General features: G+C 42.6%; 1 protein-coding gene across 9 annotated transcripts in view; it reads left to right on the top strand.

Moving 5' to 3' along the window:
- Positions 1–1861: 1861 nt before the first annotated feature.
- The window catches only part of ZFAND4 (zinc finger AN1-type containing 4), a 68568-nt gene continuing 48564 nt past the window's right edge, over positions 1862–21865 (top strand). For all 9 annotated transcript variants that reach the window (XR_004026731.1, XM_030798366.1, XM_030798365.1 and 6 more), the window contains exon 1: positions 1862–2385. The gene's annotated coding sequence lies outside the window, so the exon portion shown is untranslated. The remainder of the gene's footprint in view (positions 2386–21865) is intronic.

Raw genomic sequence — 21865 nt, 5'->3', positions numbered from 1 at the left:
CATCTTCCTTCTGTCCGTAGGTTATTTGTGCACATAGTTTCTTGCTGTAGTACCCAGTGTGAGTCAGAGTCAGCATTTGTTAAATATGATGAGTTTCTTTTGGAGCAACTAAATCTACTCATCAATCAGTAGGATTGATTTCAGGGAATTCAGGAGACAATAGGTTTAGAAAATAAGCAAACTGCTATTTTGAGAGACTTGAAAGGGAGAGAGAACTTACGTTAAAAAAAGTTCCTATGGTAACAACTTTTAATGCTATTTTATTCAGTCTCCATGGTCTATCAGATAGGTAATGTAGTAATACTAATTTTACAGATAAAGCTAAAATCTGGAAGCAATGTGGAATAATGGAACGAGGTTGGATTTTTGTATTGTGTCCTAGATTTAAATCTGGCTTTCCGACATAGAGCTGTTTGATTATAGGTAAATTGTTCTATTTTAATTGGCATTTGTTTACTCCTTTGTAGACGAAGGGTTTCAATACCAACTTTGCAGGATTGTGATGGGGAAAGAATATGTAAAGACCCTTATCAACTATCTGGCACTTGAAGAATGGCAGATGATAATGATGATGATGTTGTAAAGAATGAATGACTTGGCCAGGTAATGGAGCTTCCAGTATTGGGAGCCAAGGCTTTAAACACACCTGCCCGACTCCACGGCCCATGCTGTCAATTCTCCAGTGTGAATGAAGTGAGCAGGCAAGGGTGAGAAACGCCAAGGTTTTTACTCAGTAAGTCTCCATCGCAGGCCCTATTCTAGGCTCAGGAATGCAAAGATGATTACCATCATAGCTCTGTCCTCAAAGGTCTCCAATCTATGTAGCATTAAGCGTTATGTAGAGTTTCAGAAGGAACCAGCGGCGAGACGGGTGAATCAATGTCCAGTGCCTCACCATACTCCCCCAGTGTATGCTCAATAGTTCGTTGAACTGTGGAGATAAGTTGGTGGGTAGGGTCTCAGAAGAATGAGAGAGGGCAGGAGACACAGATTAGATGTTTAGTTTCATATTAGACTGGCTCCTCTGAGCCAGAAGTCGAGGATGAGTAAACCCGCAGTGGGAGCGAGATGACATTCTTTGTCAGCTGAGTAACCCACTCAGTGAAGGAGGTTCACGGAGTTGGAAAATCGGTAGGGGGAACGGGACGAGGCAGTGGGCTCCCATGTTAGGTTGAAAGGCAGGTGTTGGCTTGAAGCGAGTTACTGTTTACACCGCAGCTCAGCAGCTTGGAAACTGGAGCAGGAGGTGTGGCTGGGCTTACCCAACGCTGGGATTTGAGCCCAGGGTGCCTACTCCATTGCCTGGCCTACAGTCCTCAGTAAATTGTATGAGGACTACAGAAAGTTATCTGTTTTCGCCCTTGTCTTCAACCAGGCACGGTAATGCCCCCATTTTCCAGATGAGGCAATTGAGGCCAGAAACATTAGGGGACGGTGAAGCCTAAAGCGGATTTGTTCAGGACAGGCCGGCCCAGACGCACCAGGAGTGCCCCTGACTCTGGAGAGGCCACCGACTGGACAGCGTCTGCCTGCATCGCCTATCCCCAGCAAATCAGGCGCCTGGAAGAGGATCCCTGGCGGGTCTCACGGAGGGCGCTGCGGCTTCAACCCCGCCGTTCCCAGCAGGCCATGCGGCTGCCCTCCAGACGCCCGCGTGGGCACGAGTCAGGGGTCCAGCGTTGCTAGTAATAAAAGATCAACATCCGGACCTCGTAACCCACAACCTCCAGGGAATGCCAAGAAGGCCCCAGGGCCCTGGCGCCCCGGCAACCGCCCACGTCCGGGGCCAGGCCCGCCCCGCCCGCGCTGATTGGAGGGCAGCGAAAGCGCCGTCCAGCGATTGGTAGGTGGTGTCACAAAGGGGCGGGGCGCGGCGACCGTGGAGCGTTGTCCGCCAGTGCCTTCCGTGGAGTAGCTCGGGGGGTCGTTGGGCCCTGTCGACCTGTAGGCGGACGAGCGAGCCAGAGGACAAGACTGCGGGTGAGGCTGAGCTAGCGAGCGGCCCGCAGGGGGTCGCCCGGGCTGCGAGCCGCTGAGCCCAGCCGCGCCGCCGCCGCTGGCCGTCGTGGGGCCGGAATGGCGCAAGGCCGGAGTGGCGCGGGCGCTCGGCGCCGGGCTGCCGGGTAGAGTCCTGTCCCCGCCCCTCGCCTTGCGGCCTGACGCCGGCCGCTGCTGCCCGGGGACCGGAGAGGCGGGCCGCCTTTGCCCAGGACACACGCTCTGGAGTTTGTTCCTTTGGGCGTGACGCCAGCTTCAACGGGTACCCGGCTTTCCGGACGGGTGCTGATCTCCGAGTGGCTGTTGTCACGCGGACTGCTGTCCTCCAGATTCAGGCCCGTGGGTCTGGGAGCCCGGATTGGTCTTGGAGGAGCAACGGCTGCACAGGTGACTGGGTGGCCTCAAGTGTATAGGTACCTGGATGGCGCGAGGAGATGCTGGCCCTGAAATATTTCCCAGTTCCGCTTGCAGATCAACTGCGGACTAGAGCTTAGGCTACAGACAAATTAGGGGGTTGATGTGATTCTGTAGCTCGTATTTAGAACTTTAGGAATGTTTTCACATATCAGTAAATGTAGATCTGTGTCACAGTTTTAATGGCAGCTTCACATTCTGGATATCTTTATGTTGGGGAAAATGTTTCAAAGGTAACTGCTCTTCTGTAGCTTTAGAGCAGAGGATGGAGGAAATTCTGAGTTACTGAAGTTACATATTCAGCGCTATTGCCTGTTTACCTTTAACTTCCATTTCATCCTTGGAGTTGTGTTTTTAGAAATTTTTCAGAAGAAATGAGAGAAATGCTTTGGGAATTGATTTTTTTTTTTTTTTTTTTTTTTTGGAGACGGAGTCTCGCTCTGTCGCCCAGGCTGGAGTGCAGTGGCGCAGTCTCGGCTCACTGCAAGCTCCGCCTCCCGGGTTCACGCCATTCTCCTGCCTCAGCCTCTCCGAGTAGCTGGGACTACAGGCGCCCGCCACCACGCCCGGCTAATTTTTTGTATTTTTAGTAGAGACGGGGTTTCATCATGGTCTCGATCTCCTGACCTCGTGATCCGCCCGCCTCGGCCTCCCAAAGTGCTGGGATTACAAGCGTGAGCCACCGCGCCCGGCTGATTTTTTTTTTTTTTTAAGTTCTAGGGTACATGTGCACAACGTGCAGGTTTGGTACATAGCTATACATGTGCCATGTTGGTTTTCTGCGCCGACTAACTCGTCATTTACATTGGGTATTTCTCCTAATGCTATCCCTCCCCCAGTCCCACTCCCCACGACAGGCCCCAGTGTGTGATGTTCCCCTCCCTGTGTCCAAGTGTTCTCATTGTTCAGTTCCCATCTATGAGTGAGAACATGCGGTGTTTGGTTTTCTGTCCTTGTAACAGTTTGCTGAGAATGATGGTTTCCAGCTTCATCCGTGTCCCTGCAAAGGACATGAACTTATCCTTTTTTATGGCTGCATAGTATTCCATGGTGTATATGTGCCATATTTTCTTAATCCAGTCTATCACTAATGGGCATTTGGGTTGGTTCCAAGCCTTGCTATTGTGAATAGTGCCACAGTAAACATACGTGTGCGTGTGTCTTTATAGTGGCATGATTTATAATCCTTTGGGTATATACCCAGTAATGGGATCGCTGGGTCAAATGGTATTTCTAGTTCTAGATCCTTGAGGAATCGCCACAGTTTTCCACAATGGTTGAACTAATTTACACTCCCACCAACAGTGTAAAAGCGTCCCTGTTTCTCCACATCCTCTCCAGCATCTGTTGTTTCGTTTCTAATGATCGCCATTCTAACTGGTGTGAAATGGTATCTCACTGTGGTTTTGATTTGCATTTTTCTGATGACTAGTGATGATGAGTATTTTTTCATGTGTCTGTTGGCTGCATAAATGTCTTCTTTTGAGAAGTGTCTGTTCATATCATTTGCCCACTTTTTGATGCAGTTGTTTTTTTTCTTGAAAATTTGTTTGAGTTCTTTGTAGATTCTGGACATTAGCCCTTTGTCAGATGAGTAGATTGCAAAAATTTTCTCCCATTCTGTAGGTTGCCTGTTCACTGTGATGGTAGTTTCTTTTGCTGTGCAGAAGCTCTTTAGGTTAATTAGATCCCATTTGTCTATTTTGGCTTTTGTTGCCATTGCTTTTGGTGTTTTAGTCATGAAGTCCTTGCCCATGCCTATGTCCTGAAAGGTATTGCCTAGGTTTTCTTCTAGGGTGTTTATGGTTTCAGGTCTAACATTTAAGTCTTTAATCCATCTTGAATTAATTTTTTTTATAAGATGTAAGGAAAGGGCCGGGCGCGGTGGCTCACGCTTGTAATCCCAGCACTTTGGGAGGCCGAGGCGGGCGGATCACGAGGTCAGGAGATCGAGACCACGGTGAAACCCCGTCTGTACTAAAAACACACACACAAAAATTAGCCGGACGTGGTGGCGGGCGCCTATAGTCCCAGCTACTCGGAGAGGCTGAGGCAGGAGAATGGCGTGAACCTGGGAGGCAGAGCTTGCAGTGAGCCGAGATCGCGCCACTGCACTCCAGCCTGGGTGACAGAGTGAGACTCCGTCTCAAAAAAAAAAAAAAAAAAAAGATGTAAGGAAGGGATCCAGTTTCAGCTTTCTACATATGGCTAGCCAGTTTTCCCAGCACCATTTATTAAATAGGGAATCATTTCCCTACGTCTTGTTTTTGTCAGGTTTGTCAAAGATGGTTGTAGGCTGGGCGCCGTGGCTCACGCCTGTAATCCCAGCACTTTGGGAGGCTGAGGCGGGCGGATCACCTGAGGTTGAGAGTTTGAGACCAGCCTGACCAACATGGAGAAACCCCATCTCTACTAAAAATACAAAAAAATTAGCCGGGTGTGGTGGCACATGCCTGTAATCCCAGCTACTAGGGAGGCTGAGGCAGGAGAATCGCTTGAACCTGGGAGGCAGACGTTGTGGTGAGCCAAGATCACACCATTGCACTCCAGCCTGGGCAACAAAAGCGAAACTCCGTCTCAAAAAAAAAAAAAAAATCAGATAGTTGGGATTTTTGCACATTGATTTTGTACCCTGAGACTTTGCTGAAGTTATCAGCTTAAGGAGATTTTGGGTTGAGACGATGGGGTTTTCTAAATATATAATCATGTCATCTGCAAACAGGGACAATTTGACTTCCTCTTTTCCTAACAGAATATCCTTTATTTCTGTCTCTTGCCTGATTGCTCTGGCCAGAACTTCCAACACTATGTTAAATAGGAGTGGTGAGAGAGGGCATCCCTGTCTTGTGCAGGTTTTCAAAGGGAATGCTTCCAGTTTTTGCCCATTCAGTATGATATTGGCTGTGAGTTTGTCATAAATGGCTCTTATTATTTTGAGATACGTCCCATCAATACCTAGTTTATTAAGAGTTTTTAGCATGAAGGCTGTTGGATTTTGTCGAAGGCTTTTTCTGCATCTATTAAGATAATCATGTGGTTTTTGTCTTTGGTTCTGTTTATGTGATGGATTATATTTATTGATTTGCGTGTATTGAACCAGCCTTGCATCCCAGGGATGAGGCTGACTTAATCGTAGTGGATAAGCTTTTTGATGTGCTGCTGGATTCGGTGTGCCAGTATTTTATTGAGGATTTTTGCATAGATGTTCATCAGGGATATTGGTCTAAAATTCTCTTTTTTTGTTTTGTCTCTGCCAGGCTTTGGTATCAGGATGATGCTGGCCTCATAAAATGAGTTAGGGAGGATTCCCTCTTTTTCTATTGATTGGAATAGTTTCAGAAGGAATGGTACCAGCTTCTCTTTGTACCCCTGGTAGAATTTGGCTGTGAATCCATCTGGACCTGGACTTTTTTTGTTGGTAGGCTATTAATTATTGCCTCAATTTCAGAGCCTGTTATTGGTTTCTTCAGAGATTCCACTTCTTCCTGGTTTAGTCCTGGGAAGGTATATGTGTCCAGGAATTTATCAATTTCTTCTAGATTTTCCAGTTTATTTGTGTAGAGGTGTTTATAGTATTCTCTGATGGTAGTTTATATTTCTGTGGGATCGCTGGTGATATCCCCTTTATCTTTTTTTATTGCGTCTATTTGATTCTTCTCTCTTTTCTTATTAGTCTTGCTAGCAGTCTATCAATTTTGTTTATCTTTTCAAAAAACCAGCTCCTGGATTCATTGATTTTTTGAAGGATTTTTTGTGTCTCTATTTCCTTCAGTTCTACTCTGATCTTAGTTATTTCTTGCCTCCTGCTAGCTTTTGAATTTGTTTGCTCTTGCTTCTCTAGTTCTTTTAATTGTGATGTTAGGGTGTCAATTTTAGATCTTTCCTGCTTTCTCTTGTGGGCATTTAGTGCTATAAATTTCCCTGTACACACTGCTTTAAATGTGTCCCAGAGATTCTGGTACGTTGTGTCTTTGTTCTCATTCGTTTCAAAGAACATCTTTATTTCTGCCTTCATTTCATGATTTACCCAGTAGTCATTCAGGATCAGGTTGTTTAGTTTTTATGTAGTTGTGCAGTTTTGAGTGAGTTTCTTATTCCTGAGTTCTAATTTGATTGCACTGTGGTCTGAGAGACAGTTTGTTGTGATTTCTGTTGTTTTACATTTGCTAAGGAGTGCTTTACTTCCAACTATGTGGTCAACTTTGGAATAAGTGGGATGTGGTGCTGAGAAGAATGTATATTCTGTTGATTTGAGGTGGAGAGTTCTGTAGATGTCTATTAGGTCTGCTTGATGCAGAGCTGAGTTCAAGTCCTGGATATCCTTGTTAACCTTCTGTCTTATTGATCTGTCTAACACTAACAGTGGGGTGTTAAAGTCTCCCATGATTATTGTGTAGGAGTCTAAGTCTCTTTGTAGGTCTCTAAGGACTTGCTTTATGAATGTGAGTGCTCCTGTATTGGGTGCATATATAGTTAGGATAGTTAGCTCTTCTTGTTGAATTGATCCCTTTACCATTATGTGATGGCCTTGTTTGTCTCTTTTGATCTTTGTTGGTTTAAAGTCTGTTTTATCAGAGACTAGGATTGCAACCCCTGCCTTTTTTTGCTTTCCATGTGCTTGGTAGATCTTCCTTCATCCCTTTATTTTGAGCCTATGTGTGTGTTTGCACGTGAGATGGGTCTCCCAAATACAGCACACTGATGGGTCTTGACTCTTTATCCAATTTGCCAGTCTGTGTCTTTTAATTGAGGCATTTAGCCCAATTACATGTAAGGTTAATATTGTTATGTTTGAATTTGATCCTGTCTTTATGATGTTAGCTGGTTATTTTGCCTGTTAATTGTTGCAGTTTCTTCATAGCATCAATGGTCTTTATCATTTGGCAAGTTTTTGCAGTGGCTGGTACCGGTTGTTCCTTTCCATGTTTAGTGTTTCTTTCAGGAGCTCTTGTAAGGCAGGCCTGGTGGTGACAAAATCTCTCAGCATTTGCTTGTCTGTAAAGGATTTTATTTCTCCTTCACTTACGAAGCTTAGTTTGGCTGGATGTGAAATTCTGGGTTGAAAATTCTTTTCTTTAAGAATAGTGAATATTGGCCCCCACTTTCTTTTGGCTTGTAGAGTTTCTGCCGAGAGATCCGCTGTTAGTCTGATGGGCTTCCCTTTGTGGGTAAGCCAATGTTTCTCTCTGGCTGCCCTTAATATTTTTTCCTTCATTTCAACCTTGGTGAATCTGACAATTATGTGTCTTGGGGTTGCTCTTCTTGAGGAGTATCTTTGTGGTGTTCTCTGTATTTCCTGAATTTGAATGTTGGCCTGCCTTGCCTCGTGCTAGCTTTTGAATTGGTTTGCTCGTGCTTCTCTAGTTCTTTTAATTGTGATTAGGTTTAAAATTGTGATTAAAATTAAAAATTAATTGTGATAAAAATTAAAAATTGCTAGGTTGGGGAAGTTCTCCTGGATAATATCCTGAAGAGTGTTTTCCAACTTGTTTTCATTCTCCCCATCACTTTTGGGTACACCAATCAAATGTAGATTTGGTCTTTTCACATAGTCCCATATTTGTTGGAGGGTTTGTTCATTTCTTTTTATTCTAAACTTCTTGCTTTATTTCATTAATGTGATCTTCAATCACTGATACCCTTTCTTCCACTTAATTGAATTGGCTATTGAAGCTTGTGCATGCGTCATGTAGTTCTCCTGTCATGGTTTTCAGCTCCATCAGGTCATTTAAGGTCTTCTCTACACTGTTTATTCTAATTAGCCACTTGTCTAATCTTTTTTCAAGGTTTTTAGCTTCCTTGCAATGGGTTCAAACATCCTCCTTTAGCTCAGAGAAGTTTGTTATTACTGGCCTTCTGAAGCCGACTTCTGTCAATTCATCAAAGTCATTCTCCATCCACCTTTGTGCCGTTGCTGACGAGGAGCTGCGATCCTTTGGAGGAAATGAGATGCTCTGGTTTTTAGAATTTTCAGCATTTCTGCTCTGGTTTCTCCCCATCTTTGTGGTTTTACCTACCTTTGGTCTTTGATGTTGGTGACCTACAGATGGGGTTTTGGTGTGGATGTCCTTTTTGTTGATGTTGATGTTATTCCTTTCTGTTTGTTAGTTTTCCTTCTAACAGTCAGTTCCCTCAGCTGCAGGTCTGTTGGAGTTTGCTGGAGTTCCACTCCATACCGTGTTTGCCTGGGTATCACCAGTGGAGGTTGCAGAAAAGCAAATATTGCAGAACAGCAAATATTGCTGCCTGATCCTTCCTCTGGAAGCTTTGTCCCAGAGGGGCACCCGCCTGTATGAGGTGTCAGTCGGCCCCTACTGGGAGGTGTCTCCCAGTTAGGCTACACGGGGGACAGGGAGCCACTTGAGGAGGCAGTCTGTCCGTTCTCAGAGCTCAAACACCGTGCTGTGAGAACCACTGCTCTCTTCAGAGCTGTCAGACAGAAACGTTTAAGTCTGCAGAAGTTTCTGCTGCCTTTTGGTCAGCTATGCCCTACCCCCAGAGGTGGAGTCTATAGAGGCAGCAAGCCTTGTAGTGCTGTGGTGGGCTCCGCCCAGTTCCAGCTTCCCAGCCACTTTGTTTACCTACTCAAGCCTCAGCAATGGTGAACACCCCTCTCCCTGCTGGGCTGCTGCCTCACAAGTCAATCTCAGACTGCTGTGCTAGCAGTGAGCAAGGCTCCATGGGCATGGGACCCGCTGAGCCAGGCACAGGATGTAATCTCCTGGTCTGCTGGTTGCCAAGACTGTGGGAAAAGTGCAGTATTTGAGCAGGAGTGTTGCATTTTTCCAGGTACCATCTGTCACGGCTTCCCTTGGCTAGGAAAGGGAAATCTCCCGACCCGTTGCGCTTCCCAGGTGAGGGGACACCACACCCTGCTTTGGCTCACCCTCCATGGGCTGCATCCACTGTCCAACCAGTCCCAATGAGATGAACCAGGTACCTCAGTTGGAAATGCAGAAATCACCCGTCTTCTGCATCAATCACGCTGGGAGCTGCAGACTGGAGCTGTTCTGTTCGGCAGTCTTGGAACGAACCAGGAATTGATTTAGAAACCTTTCTGGTGTCATTACTCTTAATAGCTAGATGTATATTTTAGTTATAAAAATTCTGAAAGTACTCTTTTCTCTACCTGCCCCCATTTTTTTTTTTGAGACAGGGTCTGGCTGTGTTGCCCAGGCTGGAGTGCAGTGGCATAATCATAGCTTGCTGCAGCTTGGAACTCCAGGGCTCCAGTGATCCTCCTACCTTAGCCTCCTGAATGGCTGGGACTACAGGTGTGTGTGCCATCATGCTCAACTAATTTTTTTTTTTTTAATTTTGTAGATACAAGGGTCTCGCTATGTTGCCTAGGCTGGTCTCAACCTTCTTACCTCAAGTGATTCTCCTACCTTGGCCTCCTGAATTGCTGGGATTATAGGCATGAGCCACCGTGGTCAGCCTTTTCTCTGTTTTCTTTGTTTCCTGTTCCCCTTCTGTTTTGTTTTTTTAGCTGTTTTTCCATCCCATCTTGAAGTCTTCATTGCCCCCTCATTTTCCAAGATCATGAGTCCCACAGTATGCTCAGCTAAGCATGATCACACACCATTTCAAGAAGTCATTCATGGACCCAGCTTTTAGTACTGGCTGGGTCTTTGTCCTGCTGCAGCTTCCATTTGCTCCTCAGCTACTGTCTAGGCATCCAGTCTGGCTTAACCAGATTTCATGGCCTCATTTTGTCCTCTGCTACAGTGATTTCTACTCCTGAGGAGAAGCATAACTATCTTCTAAAGGGAAACATTTTCACTTTTGGTTATCAACCTTGGTTCTTTTGGGATATTGGAAATTACCCTGTTGACTGGACCCAGACTTATGGTGGAAGTTCCAGCACTATTAATGCTGTTCAGGGTTGTTCTTTTTCTTCTGGCATATAGTTGCATTATCCATTCTCATTATAGGTGAAGGACTTCCAAATCTGTTATCTTCTACCCTCCCCCAGCCTATTATTTTCAGGGTCTCACTATGGAAGAACACTGTGGTGAAAGAAACACTCCTAATTCCTTGGGCAGTCGTAGTCACTCTTGTCTTTATTTCTGTCATGTGTATTTTGCAGTCCTGACACCTGACTTCTGTTGCTAGAGCTGCACCTATGTAGGTAGGAGTACTGTTGGCTTCGGGGATACACACACTGGCAACTCTATAGTTAGTACACTCTTATTTGATATAGCATAAATGTGTTTTTAAGAATTCATGTTATCCAAAATTATAAAAGCAGTTGCTTAAATGAGTGAAAGAAAGGTTAAGGTTAGAGAGCTCCATACAAAGTCATATATCAGCAATGCAGCTTTTTAATTTAGCTTTTATATAAGAGCAATGACCCCTTTACCACTATCACCAGCAGTATTATTAGCATGTTATCTTGTATTACCCATCATTTTGAAATATGGTGTAACAATACTCAGAAGAGCTGTGCAGGCGAGGCGTGGTGGTGGCTTACGCCTGTAATCCTAGCACTTTGGGAGGCCAACGCGGGAGGATCACGAGGTCAAGAGATCGAGACCGTCCTGGCCAACATGGAGAAACCCTGTCTCTACTAAAAATACAAAAATTAGCTGGGCGTGGTGATATGTGCCTGTAGTCCCAGCTACTCAGGAGGCTGAGGCAGGAGAATCACTTGAACCTGGAATGTGGAGGTTGCAGTGAGCCGACATCATGCCACTGCACTCCAGCCTGGCGACAGAGCCAGACTCCATCTCAAAAAAAAAACAACAACAACAAAAAAACTGTGCTATAAGTAACGACTTTGTTTGCTGTAACTCCATCTCTTTTAGGATCATTAGCAGTCTGTAAAATGCAATTCAGATTCCCAAATTAAATAATTGTACTTCCTATTAGTGTTACGAAAACTTATATTATAGCAGATTCCTGTGTGTGCATGTATGTTGAGTTGGATAAACATTGGTGGACTTCATTTAGAGTGAATCAGAATGAGATTCCCATGAGAAGCCAACACCCCTCTAAACAAACTTAGAGCATGATATGGCTTGGATGTTTTGTCCCCTACAAATCTCATGTTGAAATGTGACCCCCAGCATTGGAGGTGGGCCTAGTGGGAGGTGTTTGGATCATGGGGGTGGATCCTCATGAGTGTCTTGGTGCTGTCTTTGTGGTAATGAATAAGTTCTCACTCTGATTTCACATGAGATCTGGTTTAAAGGAACCTAGGGGCCGGGTGTGGTGGCTCACGCCTGGGCGACAGAGCAAGACTCCGTCTCAAAAAAAAAAAGAAAAAAAAAAGTTGGCCTGGTGCAGTGGCCCACGCCTGTAATCCTAGCACTTTGGGAGGCAGCAGATCACGAGGTCAGGAGTTCGAGACCAGCCTGGCCGATATGGTGAAATCCCATCTCTACTAAAAATACAAAGATCAGCTTGGCTTGGTGGTGTGGGCCTGTAGTCCCAGCTATTCGGGAGGCTGAGGCAGGAGAATCACTTGAACCCAGGAGGTGGAGGTTGCAGTGAGCTGAGATCACACCACTACATTTCACCCTGGGCAACAGAGGAAGACTCCGTCTCAAAAAAAAAAAAAAAAAAAAAAAAGAAAAGAACAATATAAAGAAGTCATATTGTTTAGAATTGGTCCTCTCTAGGTGTCATGGGGTTGGGGGAAGATCCAAAATGATTGACAGACCATTTTGAGTGACAGTATGAAAGGTGGTACTCTTTACCAAGATGGGGACTACAGGAAAGCAGGAAGTTTGTGGGAAAAATATAAGTTTTGAGTATGTTGGATTTGTGGCATATACAGATTTCAGATGCCTCTGGAATATCATGCTTATGGAGTGGAGATTATTAATCAAACCACAATCTTTAAAAATAACTGCTTCTTTAGGCCGGGTGCGGTGGCTCAAGCCTGTAATCCCAGCACTTTGGGAGGCCGAGGCGGGCAGATCACGAGGTCAGGAGATCGAGACCATGCTGGCTAACATGGTGAAACCCCGTCTCTACTAAAAATACAAAAAAAAAAAAAATTAGCTGGGCATGTTGGCAGGCGCCTGTAGTCCCAGCTACTCAGGAGGCTGAGGCAGGAGAATGGCGTGAACCCAGGAGGCGGAGCTTGCAGTGAGCCGAGATCGCGCCACTGCACTCCAGCCTGGGGGACAGAGAAAGACTCCATCTCAAAAAAAAGAAAATAATAACTGCTTCTTTAAACATGCTTATATGAAAATTGTAGTGAGTTCAGTGATACCTCATATCCTTTGGTAGAAAAAAATGCAAAAAATGTATGTATGACACATTTCTGACTCTTGTACTTTCACAGTGTTCACTTTTTGTTTACCTAGATATCCTTCTCCCACTCTGAGGCTTTACCTATCCTGAAATACATTAAAAAATTTACCCATGTTGGAGACCACTTCCCAACTCATCCTATAAGGCTAATATTACCCTGATACCAAATCCTGACAGACATAATGAAAGCTACAGATCATCATCATCTCTTATGATTATAGACACAGAAATCCTGAGGAAATGTTTTCAGATCAAATCCATCAACATATGTAAAGGATTACATACCATGTACAAATGGGATTTATCCCAGTAATGCAAGATTGATTTGACACATAAAAATTAATGTAATGTGTGAATAAAAAAGTAAAGAAAACCAAATGATTATTTCAATAGACAATGAAAAAAGTGTTTGACAAAATTCGCACCCCTTCATGATTAAAAAGAAAACCCACCTAAAGCAGGAATAGAAGGGAAGCTCATCAACCTTATAATGGTAATGTATGAAAATCCCATGGTTAACATTATACCTAAAGACTCAATGGTTTCCTTCTACAATCAAGAATAAGACAAGGATGTCCAGTCTCACCACTTTTATTCAATCTTGTACTGAAGGTTCTAGAGCAGGGCAATTAGGCAAGAAAGGGAAATAAGCCCAGTGCAGTGGCTCAGGCCTGTAATCCCAGCTCTTTGGGAGGCCGAGGCGGGTGGGTCACCTGAGGTCAGCAGTTCGAGACCAGCCTGGCCAACTTGGTGAAACCCCGTCTCTACTAAAAATACAAAAATTTGCCTGGTGTGGTGGCAGGTGCCTGTAATCCCAGCTATTTGGGAAGCTGAGACAGGCGAATTGCTTGAACTCGGGAGGCGGAGGTTGCAATGAGCCAAGATCATGCCATTTCACTTCAGCCCGGGCAATGGAGCCGGACTGTCCTCACCTCCAAAAAAAAAAAGAAAGAAAGAAAAGAGCATATAGATTAGAAAGGGAGAAGTAAAACTCTATTTGTAAATGACATGCTCTTATATATAGAGCTTTTATAGAGAGCGTTTATTTAGGAAGATTTAAATAACTAAATGAACAAAATAAACAGTTCAGCACAGTTGCAGTGTACAAGATCAATATATTAAAATCAGTTGTGTTTCTACAAACCAGCAATGAGCAATCTGCAAATAAGACAGTGATTCCATTTCTAATAGCATTTAAAGGAATAAAATACTTAGGAATAAATTTAATAAAAGAACAAAACTTGTGCTTTAAAAATTATAAAACGTTGAAATAAATTAGATATAAACTGAAAAATAGTATGTATTTATGGATTAGAAGACTTAGTATTAAGATTGCAATACTCTCCAAATCTACAGACTTAATGCAATCTCTGTCAAAATCCCAGCTGACATTTTTGCAAAATGGCCATACTTAAAATTCATATGGCAATTCAAGGAGCCCAGAATAGCCAACAATCTAAAAAGAACAAATTGGAGGCCTCACGCTTCCTGATTTCAGAACTTACTACAAAGCTACAGTAATTAAGATATGGTGGTACTGGCATAGGTAGATCAACAGAATAAAGAGTCTGGAAGTAAACCTTCACATTTACACTAAATTGGTTTTTAACAAGGATCCAAGACAATTCAATTGAGAATGAATGGTTATTCTGACAAATGATACTGGAACAACTGGTTATCCACATGCAAAAGAATAAAATTAGACCCTACCTCACACCATACACAAAACTAAATTGAAATTTGGACAATACACCTAAATATAAGAGCTAAAACTATACAATTTTTAGAAAAATACATAAGTCAATCTTTATTACCTTGGGGTAGGCCAAGCTTTTTAAGTATGATAAAAGAAAAATAGCCAAATTAGACTTTACCAAAATTAAAAACTCTTGTGTTTTAAAAGATACTGTCAGCCGGGCGCGGTGGCTCATGCTTGTAATCCCAGCACTTTGGGAGGCTGAGGCGGGCGGATCATGAGGTCAGGAGATCGAGACCACGGTGAAACCCCGTCTCTACTAAAAATATAAAAAAAAATTAGCCGGGCGTGGTGGCGGGCACCTGTAGTCCCAGCTACTCGGAGAGGCTGAGGCAGGAGAATGGCGTAACCCGGGAGGCGGAGCTTGCAGTGAGCCGAGATTGCACCACTGCACTCCAGCCTGGACGACAGAGTGAGACTCCATCTCAAAAAAAAAAAAAAAAGATACTATCAAAAGACAACCCACAAAATAAGAGAAAATATTTGTCATTCATGTATCTGTTAAGTGTTTTTATCTAGAATATGTAATATAAAAACTCATACAACTCAATAAAAACTCCAATTAGAAATAGACAAAATATGTGAACAGGCATTTCTCCAAAGAATGTATGCAAATGGCCAATAATCACATAAAAAAGATGTGCAATATCATCATTAGTTTTGAAAGAAATGGAAGTCAACCACAATGAGATACTACTTCACACCCACTAGGATAGCTTTAATCAAAAGGAGAGAAACAAGTATTGGCAAGGGTGTGGAGAAATTGGCACCCTCATTCATTGTTGATGGGACTGTAAAATGATCCATACCATTTAGAAAACAGTTTGGTAGTTCCACAAATTGCTAAACATAAGAGTTACCACATTACCTAGCAAAGCTACTTCAAAGAGAAGGGAAAACATATGTTTACACAAAAACTTGCAGTTGAATGTTCATCTTAGCATTATATGTAACAGCCCCAAATTGGAAACAACTCAAATGCTCATCAACTGATGGATGGATAAACAACATGAGATATATTGCTACAAGGGATTATTATTCAGCAATAAAAAGGAGTGAAGTACTGATATATCCTAGAACATGATGAACTTTGAAAACATTATGCTAAGTGAAAGAAGCCAGTCACAAAAAAACATATATGATTCTGTTTATGTGAAATGTCCAGAATAGACCAATTTGGAGATAGAAGGTAGATTAGTGGTTGCCTAGGGTTGAGTGGGGGACTGGGGAATTTGGGAGTGATGGTTACAGAGTATGGGGTTCCTTTTAGAGGTGATGAAAAAAATTTTTTTTTTATTATACTTTAGGGTTTTAGGGTACATGTGCACAATGTGCAGGTTTGTTACATATGTATCCATGTGCCATGTTGATTTCCTGCACCCATTAACTCGTCATTTAGCATTAGGTGTATCTCCTAATGCTGTCCCTCCCCCCTCCCCCCACCCCACAACAGTCCCCGGAGTGTGATGTTCCTCTTCCTGTGTCCATGAGTTCTCATTGTTCAATTCCCACCTATGAGTGAGAACATGCGGTGTTTGGTTTTTTGTCCTTGCGATAGTTTACTGAGAATGATGTTTTCCAGTTTCATCCATGTCCCTACAAAGGACACGAACTCATCATTTTTTATGGCTGCATAGTATTCCATGGTGTATATGTGCCACATTTTCTTAATCCAGTCTATCGTTGTTGGACATTTGGGTTGGTTCCAACTCTTTGCTATTGTGAATAGTGCCGCAATAAACATACGTGTGCATGTGTCTTTATAGCAGCATGATTTCTAGTCCTTTGGGTATATACCCAGTAATGGGATGGCTGGGTCAAATGGTATTTCTAGTTCGAGATCCCTGAGGAATCGCCACACTGACTTCCACAATGGTTGAACTAGTTTACAGTCCCACAACAGTGTAAAAGTGTTCCTATTTCTCCACATCCTCTCCAGCACCTGTTGTTTCCTGATTTTTTAATGATGGCCATTCTAACTGGTGTGAGATGGTATCTCACTGTGGTTTTGATTTGCATTTCTCTGATGGCCAGTGATGATGAGCATTTCTTCATGTGTTTTTTGGCTGCACAAATGTCTTCTTTTGAGAAGTGTCTGTTCATGTTCTCTGCCCACTTTTTGATGGGGTTGTTTGTTTTTTTCTTGTAAATTTGTTTGAGTTCATTGTAGATTCTGGATATTAGCCCTTTGTCAGATGAGTAGGTTGCAAAAATTTTCTCCCATTCTGTAGGTTGCCTGTTCATTCTGATGATAGTTTCTTTTGCTGTGCAGAAGCTCTTTAGTTTAATGAGATCCCATTTGTCAATTTTGGCTTTTGTTGCCATTGCTTTTGGTGTTTTAGACATGAAGTCCTTGCCCACGCCTATGTCCTGAATGGTATTGCCTAGGTTTTCTTGTAGGATTTTAATGGTTTTAGGTCTAACATATAAGTCTTTAATCCATCTTGAATTAATTTTTGTATAAGGTGTAAGGAAGGGATCCAGTTTCAGCTTTCTACATATGGCTAGCCAGTTTTCCCAGCACCATTTATTAAATAGGGAATCCATTCCCCATTTCTTGTTTTTGTCAGGTTTGTCAAAGATCAGATAGTTGTAGCTATGCGGCATCATTTCTGAGGGCTCTGTTCTGTTCCATTGATCTATGTCTCTGTTGTGGTACCAGTACCATGCTGTTTTGGTTACTGTAGCCTTGTAGTATAGTTTAAAGTCAGGTAGCATGATACCTCCAGCTTTGTTCTTTTGGCTTAGGATTGACTTGGCGATGCGGGCTCTTTTTTGGTTCCATATGAACTTTAAAGTAGTTTTTTCCAATTCTGTGAAGAAAGTCATTGGTAGCTTGATGGGGATGGCATTGAATCTGTAAATTACCTTGGGCAGTATGGCCATTTTCATGATATTGATTCTTCCTACCCATGAGCATGGAATGTTCTTCCATTTGTTTGTATCCTCTTTTATTTCATTGAGCAGTGGTTTGTAGTTCTCCTTGAAGAGGTCCTTCACATCCCTTGTAAGTTGGATTCCTAGGTATTTTATTCTCTTTGAAGCAATTGTGAATGGGAGTTCACTCATGATTTGGCTCTCTGTTTGTCTGTTATTGGTGTACAAGAATGCTTGTGATTTTTGTACATTAATTTTGTATCCTGAGACTTTGCTGAGGTTGCTAATCAGCTTAAGGAGATTTTGGGCTGAGACAATGGGGTTTTCTAGATATACAATCATGTCATCTGCAAACAGGGACAATTTGACTTCCTCTTTTCCTAATTGAATACCCTTTATTTCCTTCTCCTGCCTGATTGCTCTGGCCAGAACTTCCAGCACTATGTTGAATAGGAGCGGTGAGAGAGGGCATCCCTGTCTTGTGCCAGTTTTCAGAGGGAATGCTTCCAGTTTTTGCCCATTCAGTATGATATTGGCTGTGGGTTTGTCGTAGATAGCTCTTATTATTTTGAGATACGTCCCATCAATACCTAATTTATTGAGAGTTTTTAGCATGAAGGGTTGTTGAATTTTGTCAAAGGCCTTTTCTGCATCTATTGAGATAATCATGTGGTTTTTGTCTTTGGTTCTGTTTATATGCTGGATTACATTTATTGATTTGCGTATGTTGAACCAGCCTTGCATCCCAGGGATGAAGCCCACTTGATCATGGTGGATAAGCTTTTTGATGTGCTGCTGGATTCGGTTTGCCAGTATTTTATTGAGGATTTTTGCATCAATGTTCATCAAGGATATTGGTCTGAAATTCTCTTTTTTGGTTATGTCTCTGCCAGGTTTTGGTATCAGGACGATGCTGGCTTCATAAAATGTGTTAGGGAGGATTCCCTCTTTTTCTATCGATTGGAATAGTTTCAGAAGGAATGGTACCAGTTCCTCCTTGTACCTCTGGTAGAATTCAGCTGTGAATCCATCAGGTCCTGGACTCTTTTTGGTTGGTAAGCTATTGATTATTGCCACAATTTCAGAACCTGTTATTGGTCTATTCAGAGATTCAACTTCTTCCTGGTTTAGTCTTGGGAGGGTGTATTTGTCGAGGAATTTATCCATTTCTTCTAGATTTTCTAGTTTATTTGCATAGAGGTGTTTGTAGTATTCTCTGATGGTAGATTGTATTTCTGTGGGATCGGTGGTGATATCCCCTTTTTCGTTTTTTATTGCATCTATTTGATTCTTCTCTCTTTTCTTCTGTATTAGTCTTGCTAGCGGTCCATCAATTTTGTTGATGTTTTCAAAAAACCAGTTCCGGGATTCATTAATTTTTTGAAGGGTTTTTTGTGTCTCTATTTCCTTCAGTTCTGCTCTGATTTTAGTTATTTCTAGCCTTCTGCTAGCTTTTGAATGTGTTTGCTCTTGCTTTTCTAGTTCTTTTAATTGTGATATTAGGGTGTCAATTTTGGATCTTTCCTGCTTTCTCTTGTGGGCATTTAGTGCTATAAATTTCCCTCTACACACTGCTTTGAATGTGTCCCAGAGATTCTGGTATGTTGTGTCTTTGTTCTCATTGGTTTCAAAGAACATCTTTATTTCTGCCTTCATTTCATTATGTACCCAATAGTCATTCAGGAGCAGGTTGTTCAGTTTCCATGTAGTTGAGCGGTTTTGAGTGAGTTTCTTAATCCTGAGTTCTAGTTTGATTGCACTGTGGTCTGAGAGACAGTTTGTTATAATTTCTGTTCTTTTACATTTGCTGAGGAGAGCTTTACTTCCAACTATGTGGTCAATTTTGGAATAGGTGTGGTGTGGTGCTGAAAAAAATGTATATTCTGTTGACTTGGGGTGGAGAGTTCTGTAGATGTCTATTAGGTCCACTTTATGTAGAGCTGAGTTCAATTCCTGGATATCCTTGTTAACTTTCTGTCTCGTTGATCTGTCTAATGCTGACAGTGGGGTGTTAAAATCTCCCATTATTATTGTGTGGGAGTTTAAGTCCCTTTGTAGGTCACTGAGGACTTGCTTTATGAATCTGGGTGCTCCTGTGTTGGGTGCATATATATTTAGGATAGTTAGCTCTTCTTGTTGAATTGATCCCTTTACCATTATGTAATGGCCTTCTTTGTCTCTTTTGATCTTTGTTGGTTTAAAGTCTATTTTATCAGAGACTAGGATTGCAACCCCTGCCGTTTTTTGTTTTCCAGTTGCTTGATAGATCTTCCTCCATCCCTTTATTTTGAGTCTGTGTGTGTCTCTGCACGTGAGATGGGTTTCCTGAATACAGCACACTGATGGATCCTGACTCCTTATCCAGTTTGCCAGTCTGTGTGTTTTGATTGGAGCATTTAGCCCATTTACATTTAACGTTAATATTGTTATGTGTGAATCTGATCCTGTCATTATGATGTTAGTTGGTTATTTTGCTCGTTAGTTGCTATAGTTTCTTCCTAGCCTCGATGGTCTTTACAATTTGGCATGTTTTTGCAGTGGCTGGTACCGGTTGTTCCTTTCCATGTTTAGTGCTTCCTTCAGGAGCTCTTTTAGGGGAGGCCTGGTGGTGACAAAATCACTCAGCGTTTGCTTGTCTGTAAAGTATTTTATTTCTCCTTCACTTATGAAGCTTAGTTTGGCGGGATAGGAAATTCTGGGTTGAAAATTCTTTTCTTTAAGAATGTTGAATATTCATAAAGCAAATGTGGTGATGGTTGCACAACTCTGTGTATGTAAGAAAAACCTTTGAATTTTAGACTTTAAATGAGTGACTTTTATGGTATGTGAATTATATTTCAATAAAGCTTTTTTTTTTTTAAATGATGGAGTCTTGCTCTGTCACCCAGGTTGGAGTGCAGTGGCACAATCTTGGCTCACTGCAACCTCTGCCTCCTGGACTCAAGCGATTCTCCTACCTCAGCCTCCCGAGTAGCTGGGACTACAGGTGTGCGCTACCATTCCTGGCTAATTTTTATATTTTTTGGTAGAGATGGGGTTTCGCCATTTTGGCCAGGCTGGTCTCGAACTCCTCACCTCAGGTGATCCGCCCACCTCGGCCTCCCAATGTGCTGGGATTACAGGTGTGAGCCACTGCACCTGGCCCTCAGTAAAGCTATTTTTAAAAAGATTTACCCACCTCACCAGAAAGATGTGTATCATTTGTCCTAGTTTAAGTTCAAGGCCCCCCTGTATAGAGTTTTCACGATTAATAGCAATAGCAATTTGATCATTTTTGTGCTCCTAGTTCTATACTTGTCATTTTGTTTACTACTTCTATTTGTTGGGCTTACCACTCATACTCATTAGCCATTGTATGTATGTGAGCAGAGATTGTCTAATACTTATTACCAATTTTAATGTCATCTGAATGCTATAATATCCTCTGGAAATCGTTGATGATTTAGTGAGTACTACTTTTTTTTTTTTTTTTTGAGACCAGAGTCTTGCTCTGCCTCCCAGGCTGAGGTGCTGTGGCGTGATCTTGGCTCACTGCAAGCTCTGCCTTCCGGGTTCACGCCATTCTTCTGCCTCAGCTTCCCAAGTAGCTGGGACTACAGGCACACACCACCACGCCCGGCTCATTTTTTTCTTATATTTTTAGTAGAGATTGGATCTCACCATGTTAGCCAGGATGGTCTCAATCTCCTGACCTCATGGTCTGCCATCTCGGCCTCCCAAAGTGCTGGGATTATAGGCATGAGCCACAGCCCCCGGCCTAGTGAGTACTATTTTTAAGCAACCTATTATGGTGGTTGGCATTCTTTTTATCCAGTATGATTCAAATATACAACAGGAATAGGCATGGTGGCTCATGCCTGTAATCCCAGCACTTTGGGAGGCCTTTGGGAGGCCGAGGCGGGTGGATCACGGGGTCAAGAGATCGAGACCATCCTGGCCAACATGGTGAAACCCCGTCTCTACTAAAAATACAAAAATCTGCTGGGCATGGTGGTGGGTGCCTGTAATCCCAGCTACTTGGGAGGCTGAGGCAGGAGAATTGCTTGAACCCGGGAGGCGGAGGTTGCAGTGAGCCGAGATTGTGCCACTGCACTCCAGCCTGGTTACAGAGCGAGACTCTGTCAAAAAAAAAAAAAAAATGTCAAATGTGCAATCGTTGTAAAGTTATGCTTTATATGGTATAGAAGACATAATTTGTATGTTTTAGGAAAGGATATGAATAAATTTTTCAAAGCCTTACAGGAATATACTGAAGTGTTTGTTGAGTTTGGCTAATATATCATTTAACAACAAAAGTATTTGTTGAGCATGTACTATATATATAAGTAACTGTGCTGAGCTCTAGTAAGATACATTATAATATCAAAAATATACCTATTCTTAATAATCTTATGTTCTAGATGGGAGAGTGATTTCGAGACAAATGTGAAAAGTTCAGGATTAGACATAATTAAAAGCACTAAAGTGAATTCTGGGGCTGTCTGGAAGATTGATATGGGCCACAGTTACATGGAAAATCTTTATGAACAAATACAACTTTCAGATAGGCTTGTTAAA

Source organism: Nomascus leucogenys, chromosome 18 (genome assembly GCF_006542625.1).
Source record: "Nomascus leucogenys isolate Asia chromosome 18, Asia_NLE_v1, whole genome shotgun sequence".
In the NCBI taxonomy this organism is placed as follows: domain Eukaryota; kingdom Metazoa; phylum Chordata; class Mammalia; order Primates; family Hylobatidae; genus Nomascus; species Nomascus leucogenys.
This window is presented reverse-complemented; position numbering and strand designations above follow the sequence as displayed.